The sequence below is a fragment of the Gadus macrocephalus genome, chromosome 20, assembly GCF_031168955.1.
Source record: "Gadus macrocephalus chromosome 20, ASM3116895v1".
NCBI classification, from domain to species: Eukaryota; Metazoa; Chordata; class Actinopteri; order Gadiformes; family Gadidae; genus Gadus; species Gadus macrocephalus.
The window spans coordinates 11,929,979-11,952,365 of NC_082401.1; the positions used below are offsets into that span (position 1 = coordinate 11,929,979).

Sequence of the window (22,387 nt, forward strand, 5' to 3'; positions counted from 1 at the left end):
AAACTAACTCATAACTCTGAATGAATCTGATCAAAGACAGTCTTAAACATCACTCTGAAACTAACTCATAACTCTGAATGAATCTGATCAAAGACAGTCTTAAACATCACTCTGAAACTAACTCATAACTCTGAATTAATCTGATCAAAGACAGTCTTAAACATAACTCTGAAACTAACACATAACTCTGAATGAATCTGATCAAAGACAGTCTTAAACATAACTCTGAAACTAACTCATAACTCTGAATGAATCTGATCAAAGACAGTCTTAAACATCACTCTGAAACTAACTCATAACTCTGAATTAATCTGATCAAAGACAGTCTTAAACATAACTCTGAAACTAACACATAACTCTGAATGAATCTGATCAAAGACAGTCTTAAACATAACTCTGAAACTAACTCATAACTCTGAATGAATCTGATCAAAGACAGTCTTAAACATCACTCTGAAACTAACTCATAACTCTGAATGATTCCGTTTGGAGTCAGGCAAAAGAATCGGCAAATCTTGCATCTCGCTGGGCGTGGCTGTTCTGTTGTCCCTTCCTTCAGTTCTCCGATCTCCACAGAACCCTAGGTATTAACGTTTTGTTGGCTGTTGCTTACTTCCCACCTTCACACAATCACACCATTAGATAAGTGAATGAGAGGATGAGGCCGCTGGATGGGATGCTACAAGATGTATGAGATAAGCAAACTAACGGGTTCAGACTTTATCATACCTCATCTCCGTTGCTTTAAGATCTGCATCACTGCCGCTTTAAGCTCTGCATCACTGCTGCTTTTAAAGGGGTAGTTCGGAATTTTGGACATAGGGCCTGATTCCCAAGTGAGCTTTGGTATTCTTTATCACTGGAGACAGTTTTCAACCCATTTCATTCAGTCTTTCTAGTTGCAGAGTTCACTCGTGCTAGGCTAGCGCAAGTCAACGGGCAATGCTAGCCTGCTATTAAAAACAGTGTTACCCACTCCACAGTACACCCGAGGTAAATCAATTATAACGACAGACTATAAATTTAAATGTCTGTTTATAGAATGTTAGAAATAAAACCAACCTTGCATTGCATTGCATTTTGAGGGAATTACTGGGTCACAGCAGCAGTGTTATATTCCTGGTAGTAGGCTACGGCAGCGGCGGACTGATACCTAGGTTACCGGCTCTAGTTTGTTTACCTGCCGCTGTCATTGCAACAAACGCAGAGTACAGTGAACGAAGGAATTCTATTAGCGTATTCAATTAACAAGATATGGCCACGTTTGGAGGACTTAGCGATGCATTTGCTTTTGAAGACGATTATGAGGAATTTGTTGTATCCAACCAACCGTACATGTACGAGCCGATGTTTTGATGTCCAAGCCAGCAGCAACAAGCCACAGTTGAGTCCTTTCTGGATCTCGCACTGGAAATTGGTGGAAACTTTGTGGTGCCCATCTGTTGCGTATATTTCTACAATTTCTAAAAGCACACTGAACCACCATGTTGCCTTGTCGTTCTGTCCCACGCTTCTCTGTTTACGTTCTTCTGTCGTGATTCGGTTACAAAACTAACCGGCGCATAGTAAAATTCCGCTTCTGCTGAGAAAGTAGTCCCTCGATGATTCATGCGATGCAAGGTTAGTTTTATTTCTAACATTATTCTATCAACACAGACATTTAAATCTATAGTCTGGCGTTATAATTGATTTACCTCGGTTTGTACTGTGGAGTGGGTAACACTGTTTTTAATAGCAGGCTAGCATTGCCCGTTGACGTGCGCTAGCCTAGCACCAGCGAACTCTGCAACTAGAAAGACTGAATGAAATGGGTTGAAAACTGTCTCCAGTGATAAAGAATACCAAAGCTCACTTGGGAATCAGGCCCTATGTCCAAAATTCCGAACTACCCCTTTAAGCTCTGCATCTCTGTTGCTTTAAGCTCTGCATCACTGTTGCTTTAAGCTCTGCCTCACTGCTACTTTACGCTCTGCTTTAGGCTCTGCATCACTGCTGCTTTAAGATTTCCTTTAAGCTCTGCATCACTGCCGCTTTAAGATCTCCTTTAAGCTCTGCATCACTGCTGCTTTAAGCTCTACATCACTGCTGCTTTAAGCTCTGCATCTCTGCTGCTTTAAGCTCTACATCACTGCTGCTTTATGATCTCCTTTAAGCTCTGCATCTCTGCTGCTTTAAGATCTCCTTTAAGCTCTGCATCACTGTTGCTTCAAGCTCTGCGTCAGTCCACCTCCAGAAGCCCCCAGCCCATGTCCAATGAGATTCCCCGTTAAAAATGAAGATGGAATATATATACATAAATGATATGGAAACTAATACTAATAATAATGATGTATTCTCAATCAATTATTTGTACCCCTAAAGAGTAATTAATTCAGTCAGAAGTATTTGAAGTGTCATAGTCAGATGGAGGATGATCACCATTAGGACGGGAAAACAAGGATTCAAACCCACGCCCTTGGGCTGGGAGGGGCCACCATTCTTTAGTTTGGTCGAAGGAGAACTGGTGGGCGTGGCAGTGGATCATACGGGGTCATGTGACTCAGTTCACTTTCATTCATAAGAATAATTAGTAGATTTGAAAACACATGACCAAACAAGGGAAGGTTTAATAACTGATATTTGACATTTGATTAAATGGAGTTCATTGGTGTGTGTGTGTGTGTGTGTGTGTGTGTGTGTGTGTGTGTGTGTGTGTGTGTGTGTGTGTGTGTGTGTGTGTGTGTGTGTGTGTGTGGGTGCGCACTTGTGTGTCACCATAATCTGCGTCTCATTTTAAATATAATGCGGACAAAGGTCACCTGATTAAATTTGGTAGATTATGAGGCATCTGTTAAAAGCTTTGCGTTATTACATAACATTAAGAACACCAGCAGAAACACATCAATAAACACATACATGTAAACAGGCACCTGAAAGATACACATGTAAACATACACAGGTAAGCATACACGTGTAAAAATGTACACTTGTAAACACACACGTGTAAACATACATGTAGACACACACACACCTTTAAACGTACACGTGTTAACATACATCTGTAAACAAACACACGTGTAAACAGGACTTAAGAAGCAAAACATTACGGTCAGAACATTTAACCAAATACAAGCCAAGGTGAATTAACTCAGAAGGTCTCTGAGTAAGAACCGGCGGTTCATTAATGAACTCTGAGCGAAGAACAGGAGACCCTGGAACGGCTCTGAGCTGCAGTAAAGAACAGTACCGTGGGTAGGGGCGGCTCTGAGCTGCAGTAAAGAACAGTACCGTGGGTAGGCTCTGAGCTGCAGTAAAGAACAGTACCGTGGGTAGGCTCTGAGCTGGAGTAAAGAACAGTACCGTGGGTAGGCTCTGAGCTGCAGTAAAGAACAGTACCGTGGGTAGGCTCTGAGCTGCAGTAAAGAACAGTACCGTGGGTAGGCTCTGAGCTGGAGTAAAGAACAGTACCGTGGGTAGGCTCTGAGCTGCAGTAAAGAACAGTACCGTGGGTAGGCTCTGAGCTGCAGTAAAGAACAGTACCGTGGGTAGGCTCTGAGCTGCAGTAAAGAACAGTACCGTGGGTAGGCTCTGAGCTGGAGTAAAGAACAGTACCGTGGGTAGGCTCTGAGCTGCAGTAAAGAACAGTACCGTGGGTAGGCTCTGAGCTGCAGTAAAGAACAGTACCGTGGGTAGGGGCGGCTCCCGCGGCGGCTCCTGGGGGTCCATCATCTCCACGAGGTCGAAGTCTCTCGAAGCGCGTGCAACTGTCCGGTCCCGAGCCGCGCGAGATCAAAAGCTAACGGTCCGTCGGGATGAGCTCGAGCTGATGTCTGAGCGCATTACCGGCGCGCGTGAGGCTCAGCACAGGCGATCTGCGCTCTGGCTCTGCGCTCTGCGCTCTGAGCGCCAACACGCGCAGAGCCTCGAGCCTCGAGTAATCTATTAATAAAGGTGTAGTAATCTATTAATAAAGGTGTAGTAATCTATTAACAAAGGTGTAGTAATCTATAATTAAAGATGTAGTAATCTATTAACAAAGATGTAGTAATCTATTAACAAAGGTGAAGTAATCTATTAACCAAGGTGTAGTAATCTATTAACAAAGGTGTAGTAATCTATTAATAAAGGTGTAGTAATCTATTAACAAAGGTGTAGTAATCTATTATTAAAGATGTAGTAATCTATTAACAAAGGTGTAGTAATCTATTAACAAACGTGTAGTAATCTATTAACAAAGGTGTAGTAATCTATTAATAAAGGTGTAGTAATCTATTAATAAAGGTGTAGTAATCTATTAATAAAGGTGTAGTAATCTATTAACAAAGGTGTAGTAATCTATTAATAAAGGTGTAGTAATCTATTAATAAAGGTGTAGTAATCTATTAACAAAGGTGTAGTAATCTATAAATAAAGGTGTAGTAATCTATTGATAAAGGGGCGGTGTAATAATCTATGAATAAGGGTGTGGTAATCTATTAAGAAAGGGAAGGTGTAGCAATCTATTAAAGAAATGAGTATTCATGGCCTGGCTTGCGAAGGTCCACAGGAAGACAGTATTGATTCTGCGGCCAGGTGACACAGAACCCATCTCGGCAGGTAGGAGGTAACAGCAAGGAGCTTACATTGGGGAACTGTGTGCCTGTGCCATTTGTGGCGATAACAAATCAATGTTGCATCTCTTGGCCAAGTAAGAATAGTTGAGGAAGAAATGGTGGATTGGACATTCATTCATTCATTCATTCACGGGGCACGGTGGGAGTCGTGGGAGTGCCCGGGCCGGGGTCACGATGAATGGATGCCCAACCCAACCACCTTTTCCTCAACCCTCCTTTCTTGGCCAAGAGATCTCTCTGTGTCTCTCTCTCCCCCTCTCTCTCTCTCTCTCTCTCTCTCTCTCTCTCTCTTTCTCTCTCTCTCTCTCTCTCTCTCTCTCTCTCTCTCTCTCTCTCTCTCTCTCTCTCTCCCTCTCCCTCTCTCTCCCTCTCTCCCCCTCTCTCTATCTCTCTCTCTCTCTCTCTCTCTCTCTCTCTCCTCTCTCTCTCTCTCTCTCTCTCTCTCTCTCTCTCTCTCTCTCTCCCCCCCCTCTCCCTCTCCCCCTCTCCCTCTCTCTCTCTCTCTCTCTCTCTCTCTCTCTCTCTCTCTCTCTCTCTCTCTCTCTCTCTCTCTCTCTCTCTCTCTCTCTCCCCCTATCCCTCTCCCTCTCTCTCTCTCTCTCTCTCTCTCTCCCTCTCTCCCTCTCTCCCCTTCTCTCTCTCTCGTTCCTCCCCACCCACCTCCTCCATCATACTAGAACGGCGTGAAACAGGAGCACCAGAGCATTTATTTCACCTAAACCAACTCACAGGGCATTCATTACTATTAATGACCACCGCAAAATTAATGAAAAAGCGAAGCAATGACACCAGAGCCTCTCCTGGATCCAGACTCCCTCTAGAGGCCAGGGACTGCACCAGCAGGTCCAACTGTGACTCCTCCCTGGTGGTGACCCCTCCCTGGGGGTGACTCCTCCCAGACTCCTCCCTGGTGGTGACTCCTCCCTGGTGGTGACTCCTCCCTGACTCCTCCATTGCAGGGACTCCTCCCTGACTCCTCCTTTGCAGTGACTCCTCCCTGACTCCTCCCTGGTGTCGACTCCTCCCTGACTCCTCCTTTGCAGTGACTCCTCCCTGACTTCTCCTCTGCAGTGACTCCTCCCTGACTCCTCCTTTGCAGTGACTCCTCCCTGACTCCTCCTCTGCAGTGACTACTCCCTGACTCCTCCTTTGCAGTGACTCCTCCCTGACTCCTCCTTTGCAGTGACTCCTCCCTGACTCCTCCTTTGCAGTGACTCCTCCCTGACCCCTCCTCTGCAGTGACTCCTCCCTGACTGTAGGTGGGCGGTTCTCCTTTACGACCTCATCGCTCATAGTAACCAGGAACCAGTTGGGTTGTTGACGGTATTCCTATCGAGATAAACTCGCAGAATGATACGGCTTCCGTCGGACTCCTCGGATTCTCAGCTTTCATATGATATCGTTTGTGATATCGTTTGATGAAATCGCTTCTACCAAAAGTAGGCTACACCAGATATGTGGGAAGCACCTAGCCTCTAGTCATTTAAACGAGGTCCCAACACACAAACGCCCGGTATATAACAATCATATTTCCAATTCCCTAACTCCAACCAGCAAATTGGAGAAGGGGTTTAGGCTGCATGCTACAACCTACATTCACAGCTACGAACGTAAGAAAACTACGTCTAACAGGCGCTAGCTACTGTCAAAATCTGTCATTTAACTGTCAAATTCTAACGTGTATTACGATGCAGAAACAGCAAATTCCAACAAGATTGCTTAACCCGTGTTTTATATCAGCCTCGATGTTTGCCTGTTGTGTTGAGTAATAATAGTTTAATTTATAGCCACGGTTTTGCGTCTATCAAAGTAACATTACGTAGCTACCTAACGTTTCTTTCCATGTAGTAACATGTTATAGATGTGATGATGCGAGTAACCCAGTACAATTGAAGCTTAATGAATTTGTATGTGTTATTTCATTCAGTGTCCAATAAAGACAAGTGCAGGTCAGCGTGAGAGCCTTGTGCTACAGGTCGATGAGGAAGCGCGAGGCACCACAGTTTGAGTCCAGGCAGGAAGCTGTGTTCATCCCTGTTCAGTGGTGTTTGTTTGGTTAAGCCGTAGCTAAGTGTAGTCCTCAAGGGCCACCAACAAGAATGTTTTTCATGTCTCCCTGTTTTTCACACACAATTTAATTTAGTCAAGGTAATGAGTACAAGGCTACAACTTTTCAATATTCAAGATATTTATTGTCGTTTGCACAGCAGATGTACAGGTACATTGGAATAATTGTGTGATTCTTGGAGTCCGCTTTAAAAAAAACACATCTTTATTTTAAGAGGGAGAGAATATAACAGTTAGCATTCAGGATGGTAGGCTTTTCCTAGCACAGTTGAAGTACTTACCTTCATAATAATCAAGTTGTTTTTTACACCCAAGATGCTGAGGTTATATTTCTAATGATATACCTTTTTCTCTTAGATCAAGCTTTGTGATTCATCACCAGTGATGAAAAAATAAAGAGTTAATCTATGGGCTGGAGCAGCTGTCTCTGAGAGGAAAAGAAAAAAGTATAGCTCAAACAACAAATACAAATGCAATGGCATCACGTATAATTACATCTGTAACTACTTATAAAGTACTGTTGATGCACGTGCAGGTGCGACCACTTCAGCTGATTTGGCTCTGGAGACACGGACCATCTTGTAGAGACAAGGCTCAATCAAAGACCAAAAAGCCATCAGGTGGTTGTAGCCGGCAAATCTATTCACAAAAGACATCACATAAAAAATTTCAATTAAAAGTGTGCATCAAAAGTATACATTGTTGCCAAAATAATGTCAACAGTAACTACTAAGATTAAGATTTTATCGTGTGTATATATTGTGGCAACCTGCTCCTCGAATGAGCCGGGTTCCAGGTATAAATCACCCTTGGCAGTGTGGGTTAAGCCATTAAAGGCATTTATTGCAGACAACTTAAATCCAACAAAGTAAACGCAGTCTCTAGGGTCTCTAGGGCCACCGTGGGCCTCTAGCCTCTCGCGGACACGAGCGCTTCCTCCTTCCTCGCTCCCGTCTCTGGTCTGCCCAAATGTCAGTCCTCTTATAGTGGCTCCTCGGCTTTCGGCCAGGTGTCCCCCAATCAAGCTGATTGGGGTTCGGTCGGTGCTCTCCGTCGCCGGCTGGTGGGTGACAGTGGTAACGGCCATCCAGGACCAACCCTCGGGCTGGTCCGGGCCGAGGTTTACGGGGCGGGATGCCACAATATATATATATATATACGCAACGGTTGCTCTACCGGATGGCGTCGTAACTAATCCCTGGCACTCAGCTGACAGATAGGTTTGTTTAGTTTCCTCTTTGGGTGCAGTTCAATAACTGCCCCAACTCCCTGTAAGACGACCTGATGTGTCGGGATATCCAATGCCCTAATGTGGTCTCTGTGCTCTTTCTTTTTAGAGCAGTGTTCCTGTCCGGGCCGTATCTTTGGGAGGCGCGGTTTGGAGGTTTGCCGTGTACTTGCATGCAGATAAGTAGGGTGTTAACTGCTCAATTCAAACATTTTTACAATTGTTTATTAGGCCTAATAGTATTTTTATTCTAGGACCAGCATTGGTGGAGTTGGAGACGGTCACATTCTGGCGCTGTCGCTTCAGTGCTTCTATTTTTATCTCATAGAATAATAACATGACTTTTTTCAACTATTTAAAAATAAACTTTTGTAGACTTGAACTGGAAACACGTCTCTGTAAGCCTTTACACAAATCTGTATTATAAATGTTGTTTATTTCTGGTGCGGTCACATTCATATACATAAATTCTGATGATACATGGACATCCCCAACTCCAATTACACCATCTCTCCACATGCCACTACTTGTGTGCTATTTATCATTCACATAGATAGACCTATTAAGAAATAATTTGGTACAGTACTATAAGCCTAAATTAATCTGTAACGTAAAGCTATTTTCTAACCAACAATGTCCCTGCCTGACACATATCCCCGTCACGTAGGGACTAGGCTAATAACAAAAAAATGTAGTGACTTCCCTTGTGTACGTTCGGATGTCTGCGTCGGAGCTAGCAAACCGTTGCAGTCCAAACTCTCGCTGGAGACGTAACTCCTGTAGCTCCTTTCTCAGCTCCTGTACTTCATTTGAGAGGCTTTCAGCAGCGGATGCGGACATATCCATGGCAGCCGGTTCAGGGACAGAGCAGTAGTCTTGATCATTGAAAAGGATATCAACTTCATCTTCCGGAGGGGCAGTTTCGACAAACCGATCCACTCTCTCCCACACGCCGCGCCTGGGGGTTTCAACTGTATACTGGTTCCACTCAAAAAGGGTCGCTACGGCACCTTTTGTAAGTCTCCTTCGACCCTGAAGAGTAGTTGGCTCAATCATCTTGTCAGAACTAAAGTGTCTGCTACAGACCTTAGAGTGAGTGGTGATGACATATTTATCCCGGCGTATGTTTACAATCCATTGACTCGTCACGTCAGTTTGGCTCGGAAAGCCATGGAAACTTACAACCCGGTATCACGCGATTGCGTGCTCCTGCGCACGAACGTTAATCTATTGAAGCGTGTTCCAGAGCACGATAGTCAGACTTTTTGCGTGTTACACAGAACGAAATGTAAACCAATGCATTCTGAATGGGAGTGTTCTAAGACAATTAACGTGCTCCAAAAAACGGTACGAGAGAGAGAGAAAGAGAGAGAGGGAGGGACAGAGAGAGAGAGAGCGAGAGAGGCTTCAGAAAGGGTGTGCGCAGATAGTACAGTGCACCCTAGTTATGTTTATGCCAAAACCACAAATGCTATATGTATATTAGAGCTGTCAAGCGATTAAAATATTTAATCGTGATTAATCGCATTAATGTCATAGTTAACTCACGATTAATCGCGATTAATCGCAAATTATTTTTCTATGCTAAATATCCCTTGATTTCTTTGTCCCATAATTCTTCTCATTTTAATTCTCTTATCAACATGGTGAAGTGCATCGGCTTGCCTTGTGCAAATGATTTTTTATTGATAACAACATTGGCATATACTGATCAAAACAGGACGATACAAAAAAAGAGCCTATAGTGCAATTAAACGACTGCTTTGAACAAATGTCATTTGAACATAGCAGTCAGGCTATTGCTTCTTTGTTTTGAGCCAAAGAAAAAAAAAAAAAGTTAACGCCGTTAATGACGCGTTTAACTGACAGCTCTAATGTATATATATTAGAGCTGTCAGTTAAACGCGTTATTAACGGCGTTAACGCAAACCAATTTTAACGGCGTTAAAAAAATTATCGCGCGATTAACGCAATTTTTATTTTATTTTTTCTTTGGCTCAAAACAAAGAAGCAGTAGCCTGACTGCTATGTTCAAATGACACTTGTTCAAAGCAGTCGTTTAATTGCACTATAGGCTCTTTTTTTGTATCGTCCTGTTTTGATCAGTATATGCCAATGTTGTTATCAATAAAAAATCATTTGCACAAGACAAGCCGATGCACTTCACCATGTTGATAAGAGAATTAAAATGAGAAGAATTATGGGACAAAAAAATCAAGGGATATTTAGCATAGAAAAAGAATTAGCGATTAATCGCGATTAATCGTGAGTTCACTATGACATTAATGCGATTAATCACGATTAAATATTTTAATCGCTTGACAGCTCTAATATATATATATATATTGCCTAATTATATATATTGCCTATATATATGTATAGGCTATATATATAATTAGGCTATAATTATATTATTTAGCGTGTAATGAGACAATCTATAGCCAAATTGTCGAAGATGCCCGAGAATCTTCGGGGATATCAGCATGGGAAATCGGCGAATCAGACCCATGAACCTATAAAGAAAGACGTCATCTCAAGCGGGAGAGAACGTTTGCGGTGCTGGTTTGTGTCACGTAAGTACAGGGCTCTCATGTCTCATGCATTTGGCGTGAGACACACGCAATTCAACCCATGCACACGCTCGAACCTGTGCCGTGTTCCAATACCCGTACTGTCCGTACTTACTAGCCAAAATTTGAGTAAGATCCGGCGAAAAGAAGTATACTTCAAGGACCCGGATGCCGTACTCAAAACGGGCTAATCCTGAAGTGTGGATCGAAGGACACTCCCCGTACTCAACGGCAGCCATCTTAGCTACGTAGCGGAAGAGGCGGAGCCAGGCTGAGCCAAAGTCGGCGCATTTTCCACGTAGCCTGCATTAATAGAGTCATTTTGTAGTTTTTATAGTTTTTATAGCTGCTAGGCGTAAAGAGTTCACCGTTCAAAGCGGGATGTTCATTGTGGGGGAGTAGCCACGGCGGCAGTCGTGATCGTAATTTCCGGTTAGTGCACCACGGAGTACTCGATTTGGAACAGCACTCACATCTGAAAAAATAACGTAGTAGATAGTGCGGATAGTATACTTCCTTTAAGTATACTCATGGAAGTACGGGTATGGTCTCACGAAAATACGTGACACTGTCACGTTATTTAATCTATTGAAACGTGATCAGGGACACGTAGGCCTATTTTCTAAATTTTGTATTTCAATTGGAAGTAGGCTATTTGTCGTGTCACTAAGCATGACTTCCAAACTAAGGTTCTGTCTGGGAGCGTTCTCCCTAATGTCCCTTATGGAGCTCCGTACAGATCATTCATTGTTGAAAATTGTCTGTGATAACTAACAAATGACAGCTTTTGGCCACCCGTTTCTACTTAAAATTGTCTGTGATAACTAACAATATGACAGCTTTTGGCCACCCGTTTCTACTTTCACCTTTGATACTGAGAAATTGTGACAATACACGGATAGGCCTATATTAAATGCAGGTGTGCTGCTCTGTAGGCAAACCGGGAAGGAAAAAAGGGTAGCTGCTTCATCGGTTCTTTTTAGAATTGTATGTCTTGATGTTTATTTTATCTAGCCATCTATTCTCTTGTTTTTGGCTATGTGAATGAACGTCCGCGTCGATGCCTCGATCGCAAGTCCAGTGTCGCGAGCGGACGTTGCCATGACATCTAGAAATCATACCGTATTTAATGGGTTGTAGTGAGTGTAACATAATTCACCTACAGTATTTTGTTATGTGTTGTTCTTTCAATTGTGTTAGGCATGTCGTTTACTGTCTTGGTGGTTCAGGGATCGCTGTCCCCCAGGATTACGAGCGTCTCATGACGTCAGAGCCCATGCGGGATTTGTTTACCTTCAGCACGTTTTGATTTCCTGTTTCTCTCTTGCTAAATAAATGAGTCACACAACTGTGTGCTCAACGTGCTTTTTTTTACAGTAGAGTGGTGGAGGGATGACGTATGTTGGCCAACCCGGAAGTGAGCGTCGCCCTGGATTCCCTCGACAAAAATCCAACGGATTTTGGATTATTATAAATTGAAACAATTTATTAAATAAATATTTGTGAGATGTCATTACTCATTTGTGAGATGAGTTTGCTTCCTATTTATGTCGAGTATACACCCCTACTGTCCACAAGCATCCCCCCATATGGATTTGGAGAATTGTTGCCACGTCCCAGTGGTGGAGGTATCATATATATGAAAGAGGGCATTCAATTATACTATAATGATCAATTAGGAGGCCGAAGCCCTAAAGGAAGTGATGCAATAGGTGACTGAGGGTCAACATTTGAGAACACCTTTTATCAAAGGGGGTCTCAAAGGACTCATACGCTTCAACAGCGGCTGCAGCAGAAGTGTTGAGACGAAAGATGATATCAAGACATTTATAGAATATTCACATTCACATGATTCTTCGCACGACCTGCAGGTTGGAGAGACTGAAATAACCCCCAAAATGAGTAATAAAGTCCCACAAATTGCTTGAACTATTTATTTCATTCCATTGTTTCGTTGATATGCATTATTGAAAAGTGTCAAGCATATGGATTTAATGCAATATCCACAAACAGTTCAAAATGGTACCATGAAATGTCTTGTTTATTGTATTAACCAGTTCATTTCTCTTTTGTGAAAGTCACCAAAAGTCAAAAAAAGTTAAACGCAAGGTCACAGGCTAACAGTCAGTGGCGGTTCTACGTCCAGTTACGCCCCGGGCAAGACTTCCTACAAGCGGGGGGGGGGGGTGTATCATGAACCTACGAACTTCAGTGGGGGTTTCATTCCGTCTGTGCACGGCACCTTCTCAACGAGCAGGTGTGCGCCTGCGGCCAGTTATGTCGTACTTCATTGATAACCGCTACGCAGCGCGTTTTTTTTTTTGTACTGCTCGTTTTTTGTACCCCCCCCCCCCCCCCCCATGTGATTTGGCACCCCCCACAAATATGCCGCCCCGGGCGGCTGCCTGGTTCGCCCGTGCCTAAAACCGCCAGTGCTAACAGTGGAGCTGTGTTGGGAACCAGCAGCCAAGAGCTTCCATGGAAACTTTCTACCCATGTTAAATAGATTTAGTTGGCAGTTCCTTTTCTGCCCATTCTTTTTTATACTTGTGGAAGCACTTTGCAGTACTGGGAGACACCATTTCTAACGGCAATGGAGCTAGATTCTAAAAATATCAAAAGATGCCCAAAGCAAATACCTTTAACCCATAGTTGTGTTTTATCAAATTAAAAAATGTCAGAGTTTCATTGACCACAAATTGAGCAGAAATATTTTGCATACAAATCTTTAAATAGTTTAACCACATTAAGAAAAATACATTTGTTAATTTTTTTTATTAGTGAAGCCACAAGTTTTGCACATTATCCAAACAGAATACCTGAAATGTTGATATTTCAGCCCTTTCGGGTTAAAACAAGAGAAAAGGACAACCTAACAAGAGTGAAAAGTTTGGGTTAGGTGACCTATAGTTCAAAGATGTCCCTGGTCAAGTAGACTAAATAAAAGTGTATTCCCAATTGCTCCCGGACATTAGTGTAATTTACTTGTGAGCTCTCCCTCAAGCCTAGAGACATCAGTGTTGAACCAAATGAAAGAGGGTATTTGCCATTAGTATGAGTGACAACATTTCATGGCTATTAATCTATTTCATTATATTTAGCTGATTTGAATAGACTTTTCTAGCAGGTGAGGCTGTCAAAGAACTAAATATGGAGCAACTACAAAAAGTAAATTTGCAGCATGACCAAATTATAGAAAAAGTATAGGAACTGTTCTAGCAGATATGTTTTAGAAGTCTCTTTTGATAGGCAGGGAATAATTGTCTTTGTCACCCTGTAGTCATGCCATCAAATCTGTTGGGCAAAGTACCGCTACTGATTAATCCAGTAGACTCACCAGTCAAGTCCCCCTAGTTAGAAAATGGAAGAAACCCAGTTAGTCATGTTAATTATTCTGTTGTTACAAATGAAGACTAATACTTTCCACATATTGCGATCCAAGTTACTGGCTGCAGTCTTGGATTTTATAGTTCTATATGAATAGATTAAATTTACTAAACTATTAATCATGCTTCAGAAGAATTAACCTTTCTTCGATGGCAGATCTACCACAAGCCTCCATTGCCACAACCTCCAGATGGCTTACGACCTACGGAAACTCCTCGACTACTGCAAGCCAACAAATTGGCTCTTGCACACCAGACACGCATTTTGCTTTATTTTAGGTTTTCAAGCATCTTAAAATACCCAAATCATCGCTCCAATACACAAGTCAGCTAATGGCCTACAAGGAAATGCTGAAGCTAGTGTTAGTGATGGCGATAGAAATGGACAAGCTTGCTTGTACAAATATGCAACTAGAATTGCAAGGTTCACAGCCCAGTTGCATAAGTGGTCACAACCGTTGGATTGTAAGCAAGGGTAAAAAAATAAATAATAATTCCCACAAACTAGTCAACATGGTCAATTGAAAGCCTGTACAAAACGACCCTGGAATAGTCAAATGCAGCTTTACTGCGGATGAATTAAGCCAAATTGCATAAACATCCAATGGTAAACAGTATACAAATGCAATCAAGGTTGCACTCACACTAGGCCATCTGGCCGTGACAACTGTGGCCTGGCCACGGTAGGCTCTTGTACATACGCCATCACGTCGCTAGCATCCAAACAATTCTACCAAACCTTAACCAACTAGTGAAAAATGGAACAAAACTTTAGCACACACCCAGTGACTAATCACCTTGTCCAGGGGTGTTCCAACGTGGTTTACCAGAGGGCCTTGTGGACTTAAAGTAAGCCACACATTTGACAGAGACAGCACGGAATGACGTTAAACTAAGCTAATCTACAGGTTACTAGTGCTAGTGCAATTACATGAGCATTTTGCACAATATTTGTACTCCAATGCTACGTAAAGCAGGCTTCTTCAGAAACCCGTAGCCTGCTACATTGAAGGGCAACTGTAACAAATCCTGACCAAGACCGAAAGATGGCTCTGGAAGCCACTACGGCCCACGCAGCAGATTACTGCGTGGAACGTGGTGGCTTCCAGATCAACCCTTCGGTGGACCATTCATACACATGTATTCCGAGGATGTTTTGAAGACACTGGAGTCCCATGGCACTAGATTCCTTTGAAGACTAAGTTGGTATGGGGGGGCCCAAAGGGGGCCCCCCCATAGATCTTGTCAGTCATCTAACACCTGTTAAGAAAAACACACACACATCACAAGATACAAATCAGCAAAGCTAGGTTAACAAACAGCGGTGACATGCATGTCAAGGTGCAAAGAGCAGGGATACTGATGGCTTGTGTCCGAGGAGACAGCCCAAAAACATCAACATTTAATAAAGGAAAATAACTTTTACTCACTGCGGTGGTCTGTTTCGAAGTGCCATGTTGGTAGCAATATTTGTCTGGGCTTTTCAGTCAAATGCCCACAAAAACAAACACGCAACAACGCATACTTTCAGTTTGTATAAAGTGACAATATTGATCTGCAATCCATATCGAAAACTTTCAACCTCGATTGACACAGGCCGCTGCGAAAAGTAAACCAAACCCATTGTGTTCACCCTTAATAAAGGGGTGCGTGACAGGTGTTCTCAATTAAGAGCTAATCAGAAAGAACACACTGAACAGCCATGAGTGAGACGTTCAAAACGAGGACGAGGATTTAACGGAATTGTTACCATTCAAATTCAAATTTCTTTATTATTGGATAGGGTATGATATCAATGATTTGGGCTTTGAGTAGGCCTATATTTCTTAAATATATTTCTTAAATTTTTTCACCCCTTCGCCTTTTGAATATGAAATCTATAATCTCAGCCTCTCTATAATTTGCCCAACACATATTTTATTGTTCAAATAAAATCCCATCCTTATTTTGCCATTCATATTGAATCTTTACTGTCTTTCATTGTACAACACAATCATCTAATAATTATTCATAACGCTCTTCCATCTCCTTGGCTGCATTAAGACGAGGCTCGGGTCAGAGCAAAGATCGGGATCCACACATGATAAGGGATAAAGTTATTTATTAGAATAAAGTATCATGAAATCTGTAAAGGGATTAGTGTAGCGTATGGAAGATTAGAAAATGTGCGATTATATGGTTTGGACAGAAAACCAGTACCAAAATCACAAGGACCGACCGAGCCAGAACGGAGGAAACTTACCCAGACAGACAAAACAAATACTGGGAACAACAAACCATCTTTACCATGTTGGAAATACCCAAACAAAATGCAAAAAAACAAACCTGAACAGCAAACCAACATATGTGACCAACCAACTGAACTACTGACCAAACACACAATTCTTTCGACTAGCCTATGTATATGGGCAGTGGAAAGTGTGCTGTGGGGATGTTGAATAGTGTTAACATAAAACAAAACATGGAACCAATCAAAAGGTCCAAAACCTTAAGGAACCACCCTAAACAGAACCCAAGCCCACCTGCCTCTGTGGAAAGAGAGACTCACCCTAAAAAATCAAAAGTTGGGACAACTTTTGATCAACAATTTTAAGGCAACAAACTGCAATAGAATTTTAAGTTGGGAATGACAACTTAACTTTTTAAGTTCTGCTTTTGAGTTGGTAATACTTTGAATTTCAAGTTCTATTAACTCAACCTGAAGTTGCAGTAACTCACAATCTTCAGTTAAGAAAACTGTAAAACCTTAGTCATCTTGACTTAAGTCTAAGTTGCAGTAACTCGTAATTTTGAGTTGAAACTACTTTAAATCCTTAATCATCCTGACTTAAGTCTAAGTTGCGGTAACTCACAATTCTAAATTAAGAAAACTTTGAAACCCAAGTCATCTCGACTTATGTTTACTTTGCGGTAACTTGACATTTTAAGTTATGAATACTTTAAATCCTTAGTCATTTTGAATTCTCAAACTTGCAATAACTTTGAAATATGAAAACTTTAAAGCCATACTCATAACTCAACTTCAACTTGCAGTAACTCTATATATAATACATCATGCATGAAAGAAATTACAGGGGCTATAATATCTCAATTCAAATCTTTTTTTATTGAACATGTCTTGCATGTCTCAAGTGCAGTGCAAAAGCACAGAAGACCAATAGCTCACCCACCCGATCAGGTGAAACAGTTGCTTTCTTAAAACATTGAAATATCAGCACGTGCTGTATTAAAATGCATAATACAGCATTATTCCTATAGACAGGAAGAGAAGAGATATTTGGGGGACTGAGTAAAATAAGTAAATATACAAAAGGGCAGCATGAACATTAACAATTTAAAACAGGCCCAACAAGTTTGTTTTCAACAGAACTTGCAGCTCAACATTAGGTTCTGACACAGGGTTACAGAAGAAGTTTGTTTTTGAGGGATCTGACTCTTGCAGAGAGATCTGTCCCCAGCTCCAAAAAGATCTTATGAAACATTTCAAAGGTGTATCACAGTTCCTTGGGAAACTGGATGTTCAGAGCGTATATCGGCCCAAAGAGCAACGCAAGGGCCGTTGGCAGGTCAGGGAGGTCTTGTAAGACGATATGTTCTTCTAAAACCACAGCTACATTTTGAAGTCTTGCAGGAGCGGAACTTTGATCCTCCATCACAGAAAGTATCCCCACTATGAGACCCCTTGTCTTCTCCTCTTCTGGGTCAGTATCCTTGTGATGACAGACAAAGACAAATGTATGATTAATAAATGAAACAAAAGGTTTGTCTTTAAATTCCTATGGCTCAGAATAAGCTCTTACTCTCAAATAACTATAAAAAATATTACATTTATTTTACCTTGAGACACTTATGTTAAAAAACAGAACATTTCCATCTCGTAAGTTTCAGACTAAATAAAGTAATAGCCAACGAAGTACAGCTTTTTACGACACTTAATGCATTGACATAAAGAGGGCAAGGAGAACATTGGAATGGATAAACTGGATGAAAATAAAGGGCAGAGAGGTTAAAGTCAATAACAGAATAAACATTATGATCCAAGCAGTCTATTTTACAATATTGTTAGTAACAGTATAATCCAAGTGACGGTTGCTACTAATGACCACTCACTAGACAATTCCTGAACAGCTTCTCGTGACTCTCACGGAGAAATAAAGGATGGCCCTTCAATGCTGCGGTCTGTCTGTGTGCTGTTATGTAATTTGTCTTAAACACAAAGATGGATAAAAAACATTACTACAAAATCAAAGTAACATGTACTAAAGTAGAGAGCAAACAGGAAAACGTCAATGGTGAGTTTATCTGATATATTTCGTCCAATTTCTTAGTTTAATTCATTCGTTTTTATTAACTTACTGTAGGTAGAGGACTAAACAAATTTAATCACACAATTTAGTGCATCACTGAATGAAGCATATACTATATATGGTGTGCCCGCATGCACGCGCCCGCCTGGCTGAACGGCTGAAAAGCACAACATGCCCCAGCGAAAACGCTAGTATTCATTAGTATCCACGGAAATACAACAACCACACAATAGAACCCACAAACTAACCGTTTAATTAAGGCAGCTGTACACGCCGTAAAATCTTCTTTTTTTTTTTTTTTTTTTCCAATGGAGTCTGGTGACTTGGAGCTTATAAGCCACCAGACTCCATTGAAAAAAAAGTGTAATCGTACGGCGTGGAAAACCGTCCTACAGCTTCCTTAATTTAACAGTTAGTTACACATAGCTAGAAGTGTATGCTACTGTATTCTTGCAATAACGAGATATGTCTAGTAGAATACCGAGTATTTGAACTTGCCGGTCTGAAAGGACTGCAGTGCCGTTCTCGCACGACTGCGCTGTTTGCTGCTTGAACATACCGAGACAAGCACCGCAGGCCTCGTCTTAGCTTGCGATAAGCTAAAGCTAACGGCGACGGCAAACATTATTTATTCTGTTTAGGGTCAGTGAAAATGCATACCTTATCCACTTATTTATCGTGTATTATATTCACATTCATGAAAAAACACACATCAAGTCTAATCGGAAAGAAGGTTAAAACTTGCCTGTGTTGTCTCCAGCCCTGACGAAACAGGGGCCGTTTCTCAATTCGCGTACTTGTGCGTGCTCGTGGACTCGTGAAACGTCATCAGTCGTTGCCCGAGCACTGTTCCAATTCGAAGCACGCATCAAGCGAGTACTGTCGTAAAACCCGGAAGTGTTCTTGATGCGTGCTCGCCGTTTCACCGAGCATGCATCGGAGGTGGCTCGTGTGTGCTTGCAACCCCTATAAATCCCAGGATGCATTTCGCACTCGCAGCAGTACGATGGCGGACAATATGGAGAAGACGCACAACTGTAGGTTAAGTTACTCTTAACTTATATATATATTTATATAATATATAATATAATAATAATAATAATAATAATATAAGATAATATATAAATATATATATATATAAAGTCGTGCGTGTATAGCTCATACACATGACAGGACACGCATATCTTTTCAATTTTTATTCATTCAGAATATTTACATACTATTTGAAAATGAAAGAGGCTGGGATTTTGTTTTATATCATTTGTTTATATTGTTCAGTAGTATATGCCTAAATGAGGCCGTAGCACAGTTAACGGACGAGCAGAGGTGGTGACGTCATCGAGTCCGCTGCTGTTCCAATTGCAGGTACGTACTCGCGTGGTCGCAAGTCTGTGCTTGAAGTACGGACTTGCCAAGTACGTGCTTGCAAGTCATCGAGTCCGTAGTACGCGTGCTAGGAATTGAGAAACGGCCTATGAGACCAACTGGAGATATACGAGGCGGGTATGAAATTAAACTGTTGAGCCTGAAAAGAGTATAAATGAGGTCGAAATCGGTTAAGATATGTTTGAAGATCAATGTATGTTGATCTGGACGGCCCCGCTGTCCCCCCCATTATAAAAAAATATATTTTAAAAGTAGAATATCTTAAACTTTGTGGAATATTTAAGAAAATGGAATGTAAGTGCGCCGTTCTAAGCTAATATGAATATTTTGAAGGGAGTAGATGAAGAATTGTGGAAGAAGTAGGGGCCCAAAATGAGTTATGTGAAACAACAATATTTGAGCGCTGCTTGCAGCCTTCACCTAACGAACAAAAATAACGTAGGCCTATATGCGTTCTATTTGGCAATGTAAACATGAACATTAAAATGATGCAAATGCTGGCAATTTAGTGAGAAACATTGGCCTGTGCTTTATGCAACTCTTGGCTAATTTAGCCCCGCAAAAGGAGCCAAAAAAAAAGGATAAAAAGCTATAAAAACTACAAAATGATTCTATCAATGCAGGCTATGTGGAAAATGTGCCGACTTTGGCTGAGCCTGGCTCCGCCCTCTTCCGCTACGTAGCTAAGATGGCTGCCGTTGAGTACGAAAAGTGTCCCATGATCGATCCACACTTCGCGGTTTGACCGTTTTGAGTACACATTCGGGTCCTTTCAGTACACTTATTTTTGCCCGATCTGACCTACGTACTCAAACTTAGGCTAGTATTTAGTACCTATGGATATTGGAACACGGCACAGGGTTGGGTCAGAGCATATGTGAAGGCCATTCACATATATTCACCTGAAACTGACTTTCTGGATGCGCTTTTCTTTCACACAGATTCTCATTTCTCCTGGTTTTCAGATGTTTATTTCAACCACTTTCACATCACGTTTTCTCAATTCTCTATTGTCTTTATTAAGGCCGTTTCTCAATTCCTAGCACGCGTACTACGGACTCGATGACTTGCAAGCACGTACTTGGCAAGTCTGTACTTCAAGCACATACTTGCGAGCACGCGAGTACGTACCTGCGATTGGAACAGCAGCGGACTCGATGACGTCACCACCTCTGCTCGTCCGTTAACTGTGCTACGGCCTCATTTAGGCATATAGGCCTACTACTGAACAATATCAACAAATGATATAAAACAAAATCCCAGCCTCTTTCATTTTCAAATAGTATGTAAATATTCTGAATGAATAAAAATTGAAAAGATATGCGTGTCATGTGTATAAGCTATACACACACGACTTTATATATATTTATATATTATCTTATATTATTATTATTATTATTATTATATTATATAAATATATATATAAGTTAAGAGTAACTTAAGCTACAGTTGTGCGTCTTCTCCATATTGTCCGCCATCGTACTGCTGCGAGTGCGAAATGCATCCTGGGATTTATAGCGATTGCAAGCACACACGAGCCACCTCCGATGCATGCTCGGTGAAACGGCGAGATCGAGCACGCATCAAGAACACTTCCGGGTTTTACGACAGTACTCGCTTGATGCGTGCTTCTAATTGGAACAGTGCTCGGGCAACGACTGATGACGTTTCACGAGTCCACGAGCACACGAGCACGCACAAGTACGCGAATTGAGAAACGGCTTAAATGTTCTGTGTATCCCCTGCATTACTCAGAATTACCCCTAGGGGTACCCGTACCCCCATTTGAGAACCACTGTTCTTAAAGGTCCCATGACATGAAAATCTCAATTTATGAGGTTTTCTAACATAAATATGAGTTCCCCTAGCCTGCCTATGGTCCCCCAGTGGCTAAAACTTGCGTTTGGTGTAAAACGAGCACTAGCTGTTCTGCTCGCCTTTGAAAAAACGGAGGCTCAAGCGCGCTGATTTGGAAATCTGTGCTCATGACGTCATGAGGAATCTCAGCTCCTCCCCTTACTCTGCCTGGCCCGCCCAGAGACGTTGGCCCGCCAATGAGACTCGACCGTGCGAGCGCCACGTGTGTGTGTGTGTGTGTGTGTGTGTGTGTGTGTGTGTGTGTGTGTGTGTGTGTGTGTGTGTGTGTGTGTGTGTGTGTGTGTGTGTGTGTGTGTGTGTGTGTGTGTGTGTGTGTGTGTGTGTGTGTGTGTGTGTGTGTGTGAATACACACACTGTAACGCAAGTGTTTCTTGTCGGTTCTTTGACGTGTCTTGTATTTCCACAACGAGACTGTCGTGGGGGTTATCTAAGCCATGGTTGAGAAGGAATTGGGGGAAAGGAACTTTGGTTTGACTCGCTGAAGTACATGAACTGCGACATGCCGCCGGTTGCCGCGAGGCACCATCGCCCGGCAGCGGGCAGCCGGCCGCAGGCAGCGCGCGGTTCAGTCGACTTCAGGTTGATGTGGAAGAACCAGAGACGTCGCAGAACCCGACAAAGTCGTTTGTGATTCATAATATCGTCTGGAGGCGCACACAATATGTTAATATGATATAGATATCTATGTATTATATGATATTATTTAGATATAGAGCTCCAGGACTGTAACGCAAGTGTTGTACACTTCCTTGTTATTTGGATAACCGTTCTGCTGTTGGTGTGATGGCGCATAAAGTCTGGTATTTCTACAACGAGACTCGTATTGGGGGTTATCTCAGCCAAGGTTGAGAATGAATTGGGGGGAAGGAACTTTGGCTTTGACTCCCTCAAGAACATGAACCACGACATGGAGGAGAAAGGGATTGTTGGCGGCGAATGTCTCCCGCTTGAGCCCCGCTGAGGGACCACCGCC

At 42.1% G+C, this 22,387-nt stretch overlaps 1 long non-coding RNA gene across 1 annotated transcript; it reads right to left on the bottom strand.

Moving 5' to 3' along the window:
- Positions 1 to 13,705: 13,705 nt before the first annotated feature.
- On the bottom strand, positions 13,706 to 15,396 carry LOC132448151 (uncharacterized). The gene is made up of 2 exons (XR_009523320.1): positions 15,274 to 15,396; positions 13,706 to 15,103 (listed from the first exon to the last, which is right to left on the bottom strand). It is a non-coding gene; the product is annotated as an uncharacterized LOC132448151 (long non-coding RNA).
- Between the last annotated feature and the right edge of the window lie 6,991 nt (positions 15,397 to 22,387).